The sequence below is a fragment of the Plodia interpunctella genome, chromosome 16 (assembly GCF_027563975.2).
Source record: "Plodia interpunctella isolate USDA-ARS_2022_Savannah chromosome 16, ilPloInte3.2, whole genome shotgun sequence".
Lineage (NCBI taxonomy): Eukaryota > Metazoa > Arthropoda > Insecta > Lepidoptera > Pyralidae > Plodia > Plodia interpunctella.
The window spans coordinates 2,269,392-2,284,303 of NC_071309.1; the positions used below are offsets into that span (position 1 = coordinate 2,269,392).

At 33.6% G+C, this 14,912-nt stretch overlaps 1 protein-coding gene across 3 annotated transcripts in view; it reads right to left on the bottom strand.

Annotated features, from left to right (window-relative positions):
* LOC128676573 (uncharacterized protein) overlaps positions 1–14,912 on the bottom strand; it is a 237,824-nt gene that overhangs the window by 95,095 nt on the left and 127,817 nt on the right. The window contains exon 1 of one of the 3 annotated variants that reach the window (XM_053756754.2): positions 5,135–5,417. The exons of 1 other annotated variant lie outside the window; for it this stretch is intronic. The gene's annotated coding sequence lies outside the window, so the exon portion shown is untranslated. Of the gene's footprint in view, positions 1–5,134; positions 5,418–14,912 lie in introns of those variants that run through there. One more of the 3 variants, XM_053756753.2, reaches the window with a different exon arrangement.

Sequence of the window (14,912 nt, forward strand, 5' to 3'; positions counted from 1 at the left end):
ATTAGCGAAATAGCTATATATTTTTTTTTATAATGTCTGATATTAAAAAAAATAATTGTGTTTAAATATAAAATAGGGAAAATGGATTAATAAAATGAAAAATAACTTAACTTTTTAGTTACTTTCCAGTTTGAACTGACGGTTACTTTCCGGTTTGAACTACTGTTACTCAGGCTGTCAAATATGTTGTGAGAATCCTTACGAGCTTGATTTCTTCTTGATTCTCTTCAATAAAGAAATAGATACTATACTTTACCGTCAAATCAAATCATTTATTCAGAAATTACACCTACACAGGCATTTTTACGTCAAATTATATATTATATAGTAATGTCTTAAAAGCTACGAACTACTGGCATTTCGGAACGACCACTGCTGAGAAGAAATGCCAAAAGAATCTCATTTGAACAGTGTTGGTTCCAATCCTTACCATTATTGTTTCTTACACATGTACGAGTATTTTTTCTATAGTATAACAAAGTACATATTACCTAGTTAAAAATTATACAAAAACATGTTATGATTGTGATCCGAGTGCTGATAAAAAAACAAAATAAATTAATCACACAAAAATATATGAGAAACGAGCCGAATTTGCATAACAAAATCTATAATATTAATCAACTCGGATCTAGTTCAAAGCGTGTCAATATAACTTTAGCGAATTCAGCAAGAGCCTACTGAAGCGAACCCAACCTAAATTATACATAGAAATACTACTGATGTGGTGTCTTATTTGCGCATCCCGCAAGTGTCACGGCGGGATTGCTAACCGCGCCCGGGATCTTGGGATTCCGGGATCAAAGCTATGCCGTTTTGAATTGAGAATTGTTTTACATTGGAATACCTAGTAGTAAATACAAAATATACATTCGTTCATATAGTTCGTTAATTTAAAAATGGTTTTTGTTCCAAATCGCTCTCACATCTCGTTGTTATCTGGTTCCTTCCCTGATATGGAAGAAACCAGTAATGGATCGGTCCCCAGCCACCACCTTACTTTTTCTTTAATCGATCAAAGTATTTATTTGCATTAAAGTATATAAAGGTGTTCCATATATATTACCCAATATACATTTTATATATTCTCTTCCATTACAAAATTACAAAAATTTTGTTGATCCAATTTTTAAATTATTTCTATCTTACTAGCATTTGGGCCGCGGCTTCGCCTGCGTAAATTTCCCACGGGAACATTTATTTTTCCGGGATGATTGGTAACCTATGTCCTTCTCAAATGTATTCAAATTTTCAAAACGATTGGTTGAGTAGATAGAGCGTGAAGAGGTAACAAACAAACTTATTTTCGCATTTATAATAATTAGGATTTAAATTATTAGCTAGGCTTTGTATTAGAAACCACTGCGCATGGTTCTCAGCATCCTTAGTAGTTAGACCATGTGCACACTTAGCTTATTCAAAATAGGTATATTTTTGAAAGATATGGCTTCATACTTTTCACATCATCGACATCAGTACAGTCGGTTAGAAAATTAAAAGCGTTCCGCATCGCTAAGGGAGCGATGTGATGGCGATTGCATGCGTTTACGATTATTACACTTTATAAAACAACGGTTGGCGGTTTTATGGATTATAAATTTCATTAGCGCATGTTGTCCGACGATCGCGTTTATTGCTGGGAGACACACGGGCGGAAAGGATATAGGACAGCCATTTTGTTTATTATTATTGTGCTTTAATGGTGTGATAATGAGCTATCCTTACTAATTGAAATCGATCGACAAGGAAGATTTCCTGTAGGAAATTAGTATATTGGACTTAATAGATATTTTTGGATAATGGATGGAGGCATAAAAAAATATATAAATAAGTTCGAAATTAATTTGCATTGTTTTGAGTACAATAAAATATAATAATATAATTTTGGGTTTGTATTATTTATTGAAGTATTTATGCATTTAAATGTAGATTTGCAGTCGGCAGCAGATACACATGCCTGACTCATCCGTGTGAGTAATGTTTATATGCACCAAACTGTACTTGCGATTGTGTAAGGTGTCGCAATGTATTGAACGTAAATCTTACCTAATTTATTTATTTCCTGCATGAATTATATTGTGCTCAATAATTAAATACAAAATTATTATTATAATATATTTAATTATTATTTCGTAATGTAGTGTTATATAAATTGCTAGCTGCGCCTCGGGGCTTCGTTATCGTGGTAATTTCGGGATAAAAGTATCCTATGTTTAATTCCAGATTTTATTCTATCCGTGTACCAAATATCATGAAAATCGGTCCAGTAGATGTTGCGTGAAAGAGCAACAAACATTCACACATACATCCTTACAAACTTTCGCATTTATAATGTTAGTAAGGATAGTGAAGATACTAAATTGTTTCGTAAATTTTAATTAGATTTAAAATTTACGAAGCTACCACAGATCAACTAAATGATTGTGTTTAGCAAAATTAGTTTTAATGAGAAGAAGTTTTAGTTCATCAAACTACAAACACTGTGTTGCTAGTAGTCTGTATTACAACTGCCCGTGTGACTTATCTACAATGTATATAGGTAGTTACATTACCTACTATTCATTTGATGGCAATGCATTTTTTAATACCCGTAATTTTATTTTGGTTACTTACAATACGGGAAAATTCGTTGAAAACCATTATCGTTCGTTAAATTTAACTTTTATGAATACCATGACGAATAGGAAGACTGGAAAAAAAGTCGGGTTGCTCTCCGGGAGTGCCGGCAAAAGTGAAAACTTGAATATTAACGTTGTGCATTTTTAATGTATTACGAATTTTCGATCAGATCACGTATCCTGATGCGAATTTAACATTTTTTATCAAATAAAAAGTGCACAACGCCGCTAAAGAAGTTTTCACTTCAAAATATTCCTATTAATAAAAATGATGACTTTGTTTTTCAATCCTACCAATATTATAAACGCGAAAATTTGTGAATATGTGTGTATGTATTTTTGTTGCTCATTCACGCAAAATGTACGCGACGGATTGTTATGAAATTTGATAAACGGGTAGAATATAACGTGGAATAACACATAAGAGTACTTTTATTATACAATTCCCACGGAAACGAAGCCCCGGGGCGCAGCTAGTAAAACAATATTTTGGCGCGTTGTTGATAGTATTAAGTAGTTTACACGAGAGGTCCCGGGTTCGATCCCCGGTCAGGTTAAGATGGAAAATGTTATTTATTTGATTGACCAGTGTTTTGGATGTTATCTATATTAATATAATAAAGAGAAAAGTTTGTATTTTTGTTTGTTATAAATAAATTAAAAACTACTGAACCGATTTTTACAAAAATTGCCACATTCTCTGTGAGTCAGAAACCTTCAGAAGTAACATAAGCTAGTTTTTTATTTTGGTTTTATACAAACATAGCTGAGACGGGACTAGCTGTATATGTATAATTTTATATAATATAGTATGGTTGAGTTCATAGATGGAATTAATATATTTCTTTTATCTATGGTTGAGTTAGTATCCCATAACACAAGTCTCGAACTTACTTTGGGGCTAATTGAATGTGTGTTATATGTTCCTGTAAATTTATTTATTTTTACTAGGTACTTCTGATATCGTATAAAACCAATAAGAACGATATTTTAATGTTGGCCATAAACAAGTATATCATCATGGTTCATAACTGCTAAATATTTAATGTTATTGAAGCTTCTGCCAGCTATTTTAGTGAGGTGAAGCATTTAACGGTATGTATTTTAAAAAGCTATAATTTACCAAATTTATGTGTGCTAAATGTTATGGCCCGATTAAGTGCGTAATAAATAAATACATACTTACATACTTTCAGATTTTAAACAATGTAATAAAATAACGTTAAATTTTATTGCAAAACTAGATTTTTATTTTTATGATTTTTTTCTCAGAGAAAAATCTGAAATGACATTGTTTGTTTGCTTGTAAACCCTTTGTTGCACAAAGAATACACATACAAAGAAAACAGTAAAATAAAAAAATATGTGTACAAAAGCGGACTTATCCCAGAAAGGGATTTCTTTCAGTCAACCAAGACATTTTTAACATAGGTCTACAACGTGTAGGTTTAAAATGTCGATGGCTGTCCGTCTTCTTACCTAAGAGTCTTTGATTTGAATAAATAAAAACAAAAGAATTCTAATTCTGAATTTGAAAACCAGAAGCAAATTAAACGCCTAACTGAAGAAAAAGCAATAAAAAAAATTTAAATACTGGCTGGATTTTGCATTCAATTCTATTCAGCGAATTTTTACGGCACAACTTTAGCACTTACAATAATTGTTTCTTGTAGGGATGTAAAAAGAATGCATTCTATTGGGCACGTTAGGATTGGCTCGTAAAATTCTACGCTAGGTGTCTGAGCCTTTCATCAAATTGATTGATTCCAATGTTTTAGTTGATTAAACGCTTCGCAGCGCAAATATATGGTGTTTGGGTACTTTATTGTATCCCTGATAGAGATGAGTGGATAAAAAGAGAGTAAAGAATTTCTGATCTAACTTAGATACGTTAGCCAGTTAGACTTTAGTGGTAGGTAAGCGAATTAATACTATTTTATACGCAAGAAATATGAATTTTACACGTTTAAGAAAACGTTAGGATATTTCACTATGAGATAGTGGTGCACCTTGGCATTAAGGTCGTCTGTATGGGTACCTCACCCTTATATATTTCTGCCACGATACAGCAGTGCTGTGTTCCGGTTTGAAGGGTAAGTCTGGCAGTGTAATTACAGGGTACTGTGGCAAAAGATTCTAGGTCACAACACACCCCTGGTGTTGATAGGCTGTGGTGACCGCTTACCATGATGTCGGCCGTATGTGTATGTTTTCTTGGTAGTATAAATTGAAAAGACAACATAGAGTTGACCACACTGAAGTGGTCAAATCGGTAATTTATTTCGCTTTCATCAATCTAATAATATTTCTCTCCTTAATATTTTCCTACTCAGATTAAAATAAAAATATGACAGATAGAATACATGTATAATTACTCATGTTAATTACACATGTTTTGTTCAAATCTTTCAATTAATTATTCTTTTGCGAATCAGGAAATTGGACAGTAGGATTGTATGAATATTTTTGAAATGACTAGTATAATCTCTTGTGAATGTAATTAAGTATATACTTACTACATTGAAAAATATAAGATTGATGGTTATTTGGACGATTCGCGAGTTACGTTTCGTTTACATTTTAATATATTTCGTATGAGACAGAGTTAAACTTAAAACTCAATTTAAAAAATAACACCTCAATTTCTAAATAACCATAATATCACCAACCTTCTCACAATCATCAAAACTACACCAAAAATCAGTTAATTCACTACACAAAATGTCGTAAGTGTAAATACGAAAACGAATCGTGGAGGCGGCACAGACGTGCGTTCCCCGTCGAGGTCGGCACGATACTGAAGCTTTGAACTTCAGCGCTGCCTGAAGCATCCAAAAGGACACATCCTCGCTTTTCTGTGCGCCTAGTACTTGAAACGGTGAATATAGCGAAAATGGGGGAAAGCGGGGTAAAAAATATAGATAATTATGGGTAAAATCATCGTATGGTCAAATGGTGAATATTTTTGTCATTCACCACTAGACCATAATACATTTTTTAATTTACGAGTATGATAGAAATCTTAAAAATATTACTTTCGCTTGTCTGTGTATTGAAACGAAAAGATTGCGTAAGTTTTTTATATAATAGATATTACAGCGAATACAATCAAGTTTCTCACTGTATGTTTGGTTTTATGTAACGGTTTTACATTAGGTATATATTTATATTCTATATATCTCATTACATTCAGAAACTTCGCCAACAATTCGTGAAACAATTCCATAATTAAGTTTTTTAAGTAAAAAGTATTGAGTTCCGAGATTTCGGGCCCAAAATAATTAGAACCGTGAGACGACGGATTTCAGGCAAACAATTTTCTCTATAATTAAAGGCCACGGAGTCTGGAAGGGTGATTCTCATTTGCAATCCTTTATCAACCTCTTCGGAAACTCCTTTTCAATGTAGAATTCTATTTTAGTGGGACAATACAAAGGGAGATAAAGCAAAAATATTATATAAAATTGCTTAGAGGAAATAATTAGGACGCTATAAAATATAAAATCTGTCAGAAAACATACATTCTGTTTGGATATAGGTAGGCACAATTATTACATACAATATTCATATATTGTAGAAATGTTATTGTTTGTACAAGTTTCAACTGGAACTCCAGCATTGGACTTGAGCTCCACTGTTGGAGCTCAAGTTTTAATTCAAATGTGTTGCATTTTTTAGTCGAAATCAGGCAAAAAAATTTAATCATTATAATAAGTCTGTATTTTACTACCGATATTTGCATTTCTCATGGGAATCAAAACAATGAAGCCGTATAGGTGGCGTCGTAATGATCCACACAAATTTAGCTGAGACGACACGCTAAGAAGAAGTAGAATGGAAACCATACATTTTTGGAAATGTAATGTACCTTAAGTTCTACGTTATAAAAAAAAAACTAGCATCCGGTATATCAAAATCAAAATCAAATCATTTATTCAGAAATTAGGCCTTCACAGGCACTTTTTCACGTCATATTCTAAATTAAATTATGTTTACCAAAGCTACAAACTACTAGCATTTCGGATAATTAACCAAACAAATATGTATAATTAACCAAACAAAAAAAAACTTTTAATAAAAGATCGAGCTGACCCGATCACGAGTTGACGCGTGAGTCAGCCATCGCGAAGCTCAACCACAACATAATCAATGATATACCTAAACCTTCCCCAGAAATCACACTATGTATTGGTGAAAACCGTACAAAAACCTGCTTGGTTGTTTTCGATTTTATCGCGGACAGAAAAACATGCGGCAGAGAACTTTGTTTAAAATAATGTAAAGGACAAGTTAACGCATAGAAAATTTAAGTTTCCCATTTACAATATTAGTTACATACTACTCCTATAAATTAATCATTCTCACCTTAAGAGCAACTTACATTTAAACTGAGCTTACCAAACTTGCGGATTGACTGAAACAAGCGGGGATCATCTCAATGGCTAACCACGACTAAAGCAACTATTCCTTTATAGAAATTCTCTCTGTTATACCTCCATAGCCAGACATAGCCTACAGCCAATTACCTGCGTTATAGCCTGGCTTTGTTTGCCAGTTAGCTGCCAAGTTAACTCGGCATTTAGATTGTGCATTCGCAGTCTTCAAATGTTATTAAGTTGCATGTAAGTACAGGTTTTAGTTTATTTCGACCATTGACGAGTCTATATTGCTTAGTCATATCATGTGGCATGTGGTTTCCGCCCTGGAATAAGACTATTCTGTATTCGCTTTCGCTCTTGCTTCTTCTTGCCTTGAAATTTAGATGGTATTAATTACTGTTTTTTTGCAATTACAAATCTTTACTAAGGAATTTTATAACAATATTCTTCACTTCAGTTAATATTCTTCACATTTTGTCTATCCAGAAAAGCGATTCGTTAACTTTTATAAGCGAGAACTATACGTATTTTAAAATAAATTCCTCTGATACGGAGATTCGCATTTTACAGAAAAACTAGACCGATGTAAATAAACATCCACAATTTTAGCCCATTTATTTTTAAATAAACACTTTAAAAATGTCCGTAGGAATTTTTAAAATTAAATGGTAAAGTCTTTATTTTAGACCATAAATACCGTTCCTGTAAATTGCGGGAGGTGAAGATTTTGTATGTAATTTATTTGTTAGAGTTGTCACCTTAACCAAATTTTAAGTACAGTAGTTAGAATAAGGAAGAAGGAACTAAAGTAAGAAAAGTTATATTGTCGTCGGATTAAAAATTTTGCATTTGTGATATCAATTACAATGGTTGATAATTTCATCTAAGAAAATGTATTTAATCATACACGAACATAGTTTAATTACATAATTCACACAGACAAAAAGCAACGGGAGTCTAACATTATGCCTTCAAAATTCCAGCTAACGTTCCCAAAAATAAGAACAAAAATTTCCTTAATTACTTTCCTTATGCAATAAAACCACAGGGGCGAAACGTCCTTGATTTCAATCAGGGTTGAAACCCCCCTTTGTTACTGTCCCTCCCCTAAAGAGAAAATATCAATGGTGCATCAAAATGGGTGAAATTTGTTTGCTTTATTATATTTACCTGTCTACTGACCCGTTTAATGCCCTTACTTAGCCCTACGAAAACGTGACCTCCTTCATTTCAAACGCTTGCATCTGATTTTCATATCGCCCAACTTAATTTAATTTCGACTAAATTATATAAGCGTTCTATTGACTAGGATATAAGGAACAAAATCAAATGGCTGAGATTCAGTTGACTGAGAAAATAAAGTTGTGATATAATGTGAGGGGTGAACATGCTGTAGGATGCAGTGCCCTAGTAATTCGATACTGTTAAAATCGTGGGAATTGATGTTTTGTAAGTACATATAAGTAGTATTTAAAAAACATGTATTTCTTTTAAGATCACACCGTGCACACCGAATATGAATGCACAATGAATTCAATACGACATTAAGTTTGTTTGTTAACTCTTCGCGCTCAATCTACTCAAACTTCTTGAAATTTTACATACATATAGTTTGAAGTATGGAGAAGGACTTAGTGTACCTTTCATCCCGGAAAAATAACTATTCTCTTGGGAAATTAACGCGGGCGGAGCCGCGGGCAAAAGCTAGTACAATATAATTTCTGTAAAGTACAGTGTGAAAGTGCACCTTTTTAATTAATCATCATAAGTTATTCATAAGTATATTAAAATGATGAAATACTGATATCTCAGATTTTTATTTTTATTTATGGTAATTTTCGCAATAATACGAGTAGTGTTGTACCTGAAACAAAACATAATATTGAAGACATTTCAACAGAAGAACAAACATAAGAAACACTATACGAGTATTGTATTCTCTCTCTCGTCTCTGTCACAGTTGCATTCGGGGCTGTGAAGCCCTGGGTCAGCCTAAAAAAAATAACCTTAAAATTTCAAACATTCGACGATTGTGGACTTTCAACCGGCCGCCTGTCTGACGTCAACCTTCCTTGGGAATGCTATTTTTGCCTAACAGCTGCCTTGGCTGTGTGTCTATTAGTCACCTTGTAAGACTTCCAGGGAGGATAGCGATTGGTCCTATTCTAGGGCGGAACCACACGTCACAATGTGATGAATGAGAGAGACGACATAGTTGGAGCGGGAGTGTGAGATAGACTATATTAAGATCTAAAGTTACTTTACAACTTTGTTAAAGTAATATTATTAAACCACCCGACTTTCTTTGCATTTCATTAATATCAAATTCAAATTCAAATTCGAAATTCTTTATTCAATTTAGGATGATATACCTACATCACTTATTGACGTCAAAAAAATTACTTAAACTAAGTCTACTGCCGGCTTCCAAAGCGCAAGTGAAGAAGAAGCGGCGCAACAAACTTCACCGCAGCCTTTTCTCCAAGGACGTCAATTAACAAATATAGGTCTTATATATATATATTAAAAATTAGGAGGACGAATTTACATCATTATTAAAAATATCAAAATTTGAATAAATAAATAAAATAAAATATGTATTTCCAATAAAATTATTGAAAATTGTCACACAAAATATATATATAAATAAAAAATTAAATGTACAAAACATACGTAATAATGTCATATCATTCAAAAGGAAGTAGGTACCCTAATGTTATAATAGATTAAATTGCCATTTTTGTATTTTTGTATTCCTCTTTCCCCTTATATATTTATTTGTATTGTTTTCACTTTGTAGTTTGATGTGAGCAAAATTTATAATATGTTAAATACACATATTGTTGGTCAGTTTTACTTAATTCGCAGAAACTATGTATTTTTCATATATTTTATGTGCTTGTACCCACCTAACTTACTGTTTTGTGTACTTATGAATAAATAAAGAAATAAATAAAAACTTTACACATTTGTGAAATCGAATACAAGAAAACAAAAGTGCTTCTTATATCACAGATTCCGTCAATCGAAAACCGAAATTTATAAGAAAATTCTCCATAATATGAGGTAATTTGAAATTAGCTCCGCTCGGATGAACGTCAACATGGAATTCCCGTGTCTCGCTCGAATTGTACGAAAATATTGTACTTATTTACATTTCAAATGACTTTGTACTTTGTATTGTGTGTGACGTGGAGAATATTTTTCTAATAAATGTATCAATAAGATCACGTACCTGTTTTAACTGTTCGCCGTATTCCTTGAACGCTTTTTGAGTAACAAAATAATTCATGCTTTATTTTGTGTCTAATTATTAATTTTTCAAATTGAGCTATAGAAAAGATAATTATGACCTAACATCTGAAATCACCTGCATATCTGAACATTGAATTTTTTTTTGCGATGCGGGTTTGAAATCCAGTTCTGTCATTCGATTTTTTTTTTGTATTTTCATACGATTTTTGACCTACATTTTCCCCGAAACGCACCACTGTGCAGCTTTTGTTTGTGGTTTCAATCACAGTTCGATAATACCATCTTTTTAAAAAGAAAACTTTAACTAAGCATTGGCCGCGGAGTTTTTGAAATTAGAACGGGAGGCTATTTGCACTCGAGCCGAGGCACAAAAGGCGGGGTTCGCGCGTGCCTTATTGAGAGACGCCTCGGGCTTCGCGCCTCAGCCCTAGGGCTATTCACGTAATGGTACGCAAACTCTGGATAAATAGTACTTTAGCAGACTGCTTAGAATAGAAACGGCGTATATGAACTGAGCTGTGATTCTGGCATTTTTGTGTTGCTTCTCGTTTTCCCGCCATTTCACTATATCTTTGTATTTTAGAATTTGTTTTACATAACCTCTTCATTATTTTAATTTAGCTGATAGTTACTGATAGCTGACATTATTGAATAGTGATTGGAACCACAAATAAAACCTGCACAGTTGTGCGTTTCGGGAAAAATATAGGTCAAAATTGGCATGGAAATAAAAAAATCCAATATATCGATTAGAGTGATATATTTTTTTACTATAAGACATCTTGTTAGTAATAAATCGTTAAACAGTTTTCTATGTGAACACAACACAACTAGTGCTCAGTAGAAATTAAACGTTAGAAAATATATTTTCCTGGTAAGCTTTATGTTTTAGAGAACCAAATCGTAAATATAAATCGAACTATAAACATAAACAGGAACAACTACACGACGTAACTCGAAACGAACCGAATGTTGCTATAAAAAAGTTAAATAAATTCTTTGCGAACACAATTCTACCGTTTAGAGAGTGCAAACGAAGAAAACTACTTTCTCAAATGGTTTGGATCCAATTGGCACCATCGATCCTTATTAAATTACGAGGAACGAAATTCGCTTGTCTTGGCGAATCTCTTGAAATTCTTTATCGTTCCTCACGTACATAAGGCTTTTGTCCATCGATGTGTCGGTAGCTATACTATACTATGCACTTTTTGCGCGATTTCAAAACAAGTCCCTGTCGTCATCTTTTTTTGCTGCTGGTGTTGCTTATTTGTCAAGGCTTCGGTTGGACACATCCTAAGGAACACATGGAGTGAATTTATTTAAGAGCGAGCGAGAAACATAAACGACAAATATCTCTTTTCACAAATATTTGTCGGCTGTTCTTGCGGTGATTAATTAATGAATTACCAAAATTTTCTTATTTTTATTTTATACAATTTCGACAAATTATATTAATGTAATTTCAAACATAATGAATATCAATAAATCAATTAGACGACCTCGGTGGCGCAGTGGTAAGGTGCTTGCCATTGAACCGAGAAGTCCCGGGTTCGATCCCCATGATGGAAAATCATCTTTTTCTGATTGGCCCGGGTCTTGGATGTTTATCTATATATGTATATGTTATAAAATATAGTATCGTTGAGTTAGTATCCCATAACACAAGTCTCGAACACAAGAGATCTTATCAATAAATGAATACAACAACCTATACAGTACTTAGTTTGGATTGTCCATTTTTTTCAGCGTGCCATGACCCACGAGAAATTAGAATATTACATGGATATTGTACAACATTTAATTCTTGCACAGCATTGGATTTAGGCCTTAATTGTCTTTTAATTTACAGTTGGAAGTGAAATTCCCGTACGAACATAGTTTAAGCTTACTCAGGAATCGAAATAAACGAAATTATCCGTCATAATGGAAATAGGTTTTCCTTAATTTGCTGTTAAATCGGAAATCGTTCCTGAAAGTAATGACTTAATTTATTCTCTGCGTTATATATCTGTATCTCGAAATAAAATTGTAAACAATATTTTTTAACTTTCGTGAACAATTAACGATATTACAACATATGCGTATATGCATATTATAGTTTTAGCAGTGATATTGCACTTTTAAGCTTACAGTTAAGCTTAAAAAAGTCTCGCCATTTTAACATAGTGTGATTAATATCATGTCCAAATGGTGGGAGAATTAATCAATCGGTATTTTACATCACACATTTAAAACGTAAAAGGTGCAAAGGTGAGGCCCTTTAAAAAAATGCACGATTTCCACTCTGACCGAAACTTATATATATTTTTAATGACTTATTTGATGTCGATGAGGGAGGTCAAAACAATTGCTGAGGATAGAAAGAGATGGAAAATACTCCACCAACAAGAACGACGTTCTTAAATGTTGATGATGATATTCTTGGTTGTTTCAATATATGGGAATATTTACAACGGTTGTAGTATGGAAAAAACATATTTTGACTATGAAAAAATATTGAATGGTTCTCAGGGAGCCATTTAAATCGGTGGCCTAGTAGTAGAATCTCAATCATCCCTACATATTATAAAACAAAGTCGCTTCCCGCTGTCTGTCTGACTCTATGAATGCTTAGTTGTTTAAAATTACGCGACGGATTTATGATACGGTTCTTCGAATAGATAGAGTGATTCAAGAAGAATAGGTGTATATAATTAATGGTTTTACCCGAGCGAAGTCAAAATGGGCGGATAGCAATTGTATAAACCTTGCTTTCTCTCCCTAACCTTGTTTGTTTTCTGCACCTTTTTTAATCTGCACCAGACCTCTCCCTAAAAGTGGCATCAATTAATTGAGTAAGCAAAAACTTTCGCTTTTCGGGTCATGAATCATTCTCGATAATTTACTGTACATGGATACCCTTTTTTGCCCGGGGCAGACCGGTATGATAATCCGGACCCGATCCCCGGTCCGGGATGACACTGTTTTGTTGTATCTACATCGGAAACGTTCACTTATTTGCATGATATATAGCCTATATTTAATAGCCTTATTCAATAGGTGCAATATTGAAAAAGGCTATTAAATATCATCTCATAGATGTCGTATGACGCAACTAAGGCTTAAAAAGCCTTGATAGCTTAGAGGCAACAACAGCATTACCAAAGATGGTTCATGTTAACCAAGGTTGTTTACCGCCTTAGTAAACATGGTCTGCCGAAATGGTACAAAGGTCATCTGAATATGTAATATCACACTTATCTGTTCCTGCTCGGGAGATACCGAGGGATACAGGGTGCTGCGTCGGGAGATGACCCTGGATGCACCATCAGGTCATGCTCATGCATATATAATAATGCCTTATCACGAGAAAATGCAAATTCCATGATGGCCTTGTATGAGAAGCTGAGCGAGTGTGCGGTATGGCTGCCCGTGTTACGCGAAGACCTACAAGCTTGTATGGAACCCTTAGCCGGCGAGTCCAACTCACACTCGACCGGATTATTTTCTAGTATTCTCTTGCAAAATAATCCATCGTTTACAATAAATGTACAAAAGCAATTGTGTTAATCGAAACGGCTGGCCATTTGTTACCGTCGCGCCACCGGCAAATGGACAAATCAGATTATTTCACCCGCTATGAGACTCTAGATAACATGCGTGTAGAGTCCAACTGAAAGGTGACAGCGGGAAGAAATCTCCGCTAAATCCTTGTGTCCAATTTTGATATGGACTCATTCATTCAATTACCACCTTTGTTGTCTTTCGATTCGCTCATTCAAGATACTGAAATTAGTGAAAAGCCTTTACAGTCAATTTTGTGACGTTAAATTTAAATTATGCTAGATGTTGCCCGGGGCTCGCTCCCTTGGGAATTTTGAAATAAAATATAGCAGCCTATAGCAATCTTGGATAATGTACCTTTCTAATGGTGAAATAATTTATGAAATCAACCGATTTCGGTAGTATCGGAGATTACCCGACTCAAACATACCAACTCACGAACCTTTACATACCTATTTATAATAATAATATAGATTTATAAATAATTATATTTGGTATCTAAAAAAAGTTACAAACTACTAGCATTTCGGATTGTCTATTGCAGTGAATAAATACAAACGCGCACGCACACGTATCACGCGTAAATTATTTATAACGCGAATAATAATCTTGAAAATTGTCTCCACAAACATATTATGTCTACAATTAAATGACACTTCTAGTTATACAAAACAGTTTTGTTAATTCTACAGTCGCACTTTCCATATGACTTTCACTTGACGTGAAGAAGAACAATATAACTAGTGTGTATGTTGAGGCCCGCGACGTAAGTGGAGGGCCGATAACACGAGTTGTAATTGTAATTTATTTCTATGTTTATTTCTATTGTAATTTATGTTTGTGGAGACAATTTTTTTTTGCGACTTTCATTTCTCGGTGCACAATGTATTATTAAAAATGTCATACAATATACAATTTGTGTTTGTGGCAAAAATAAATGAGAAAATATATAGGAAATTATATATTTTAAAACAACATTTGAACAAGACAACTTGAGTCAAAATGAGAGAGAGAGAGAGAGAGAGACATATTATTATTATATTACTAAAATATTTCCATCCTTGTACCACACCTAGTACGACGCTATAAATTAAGAGATCCCTGCTAAGTCCCC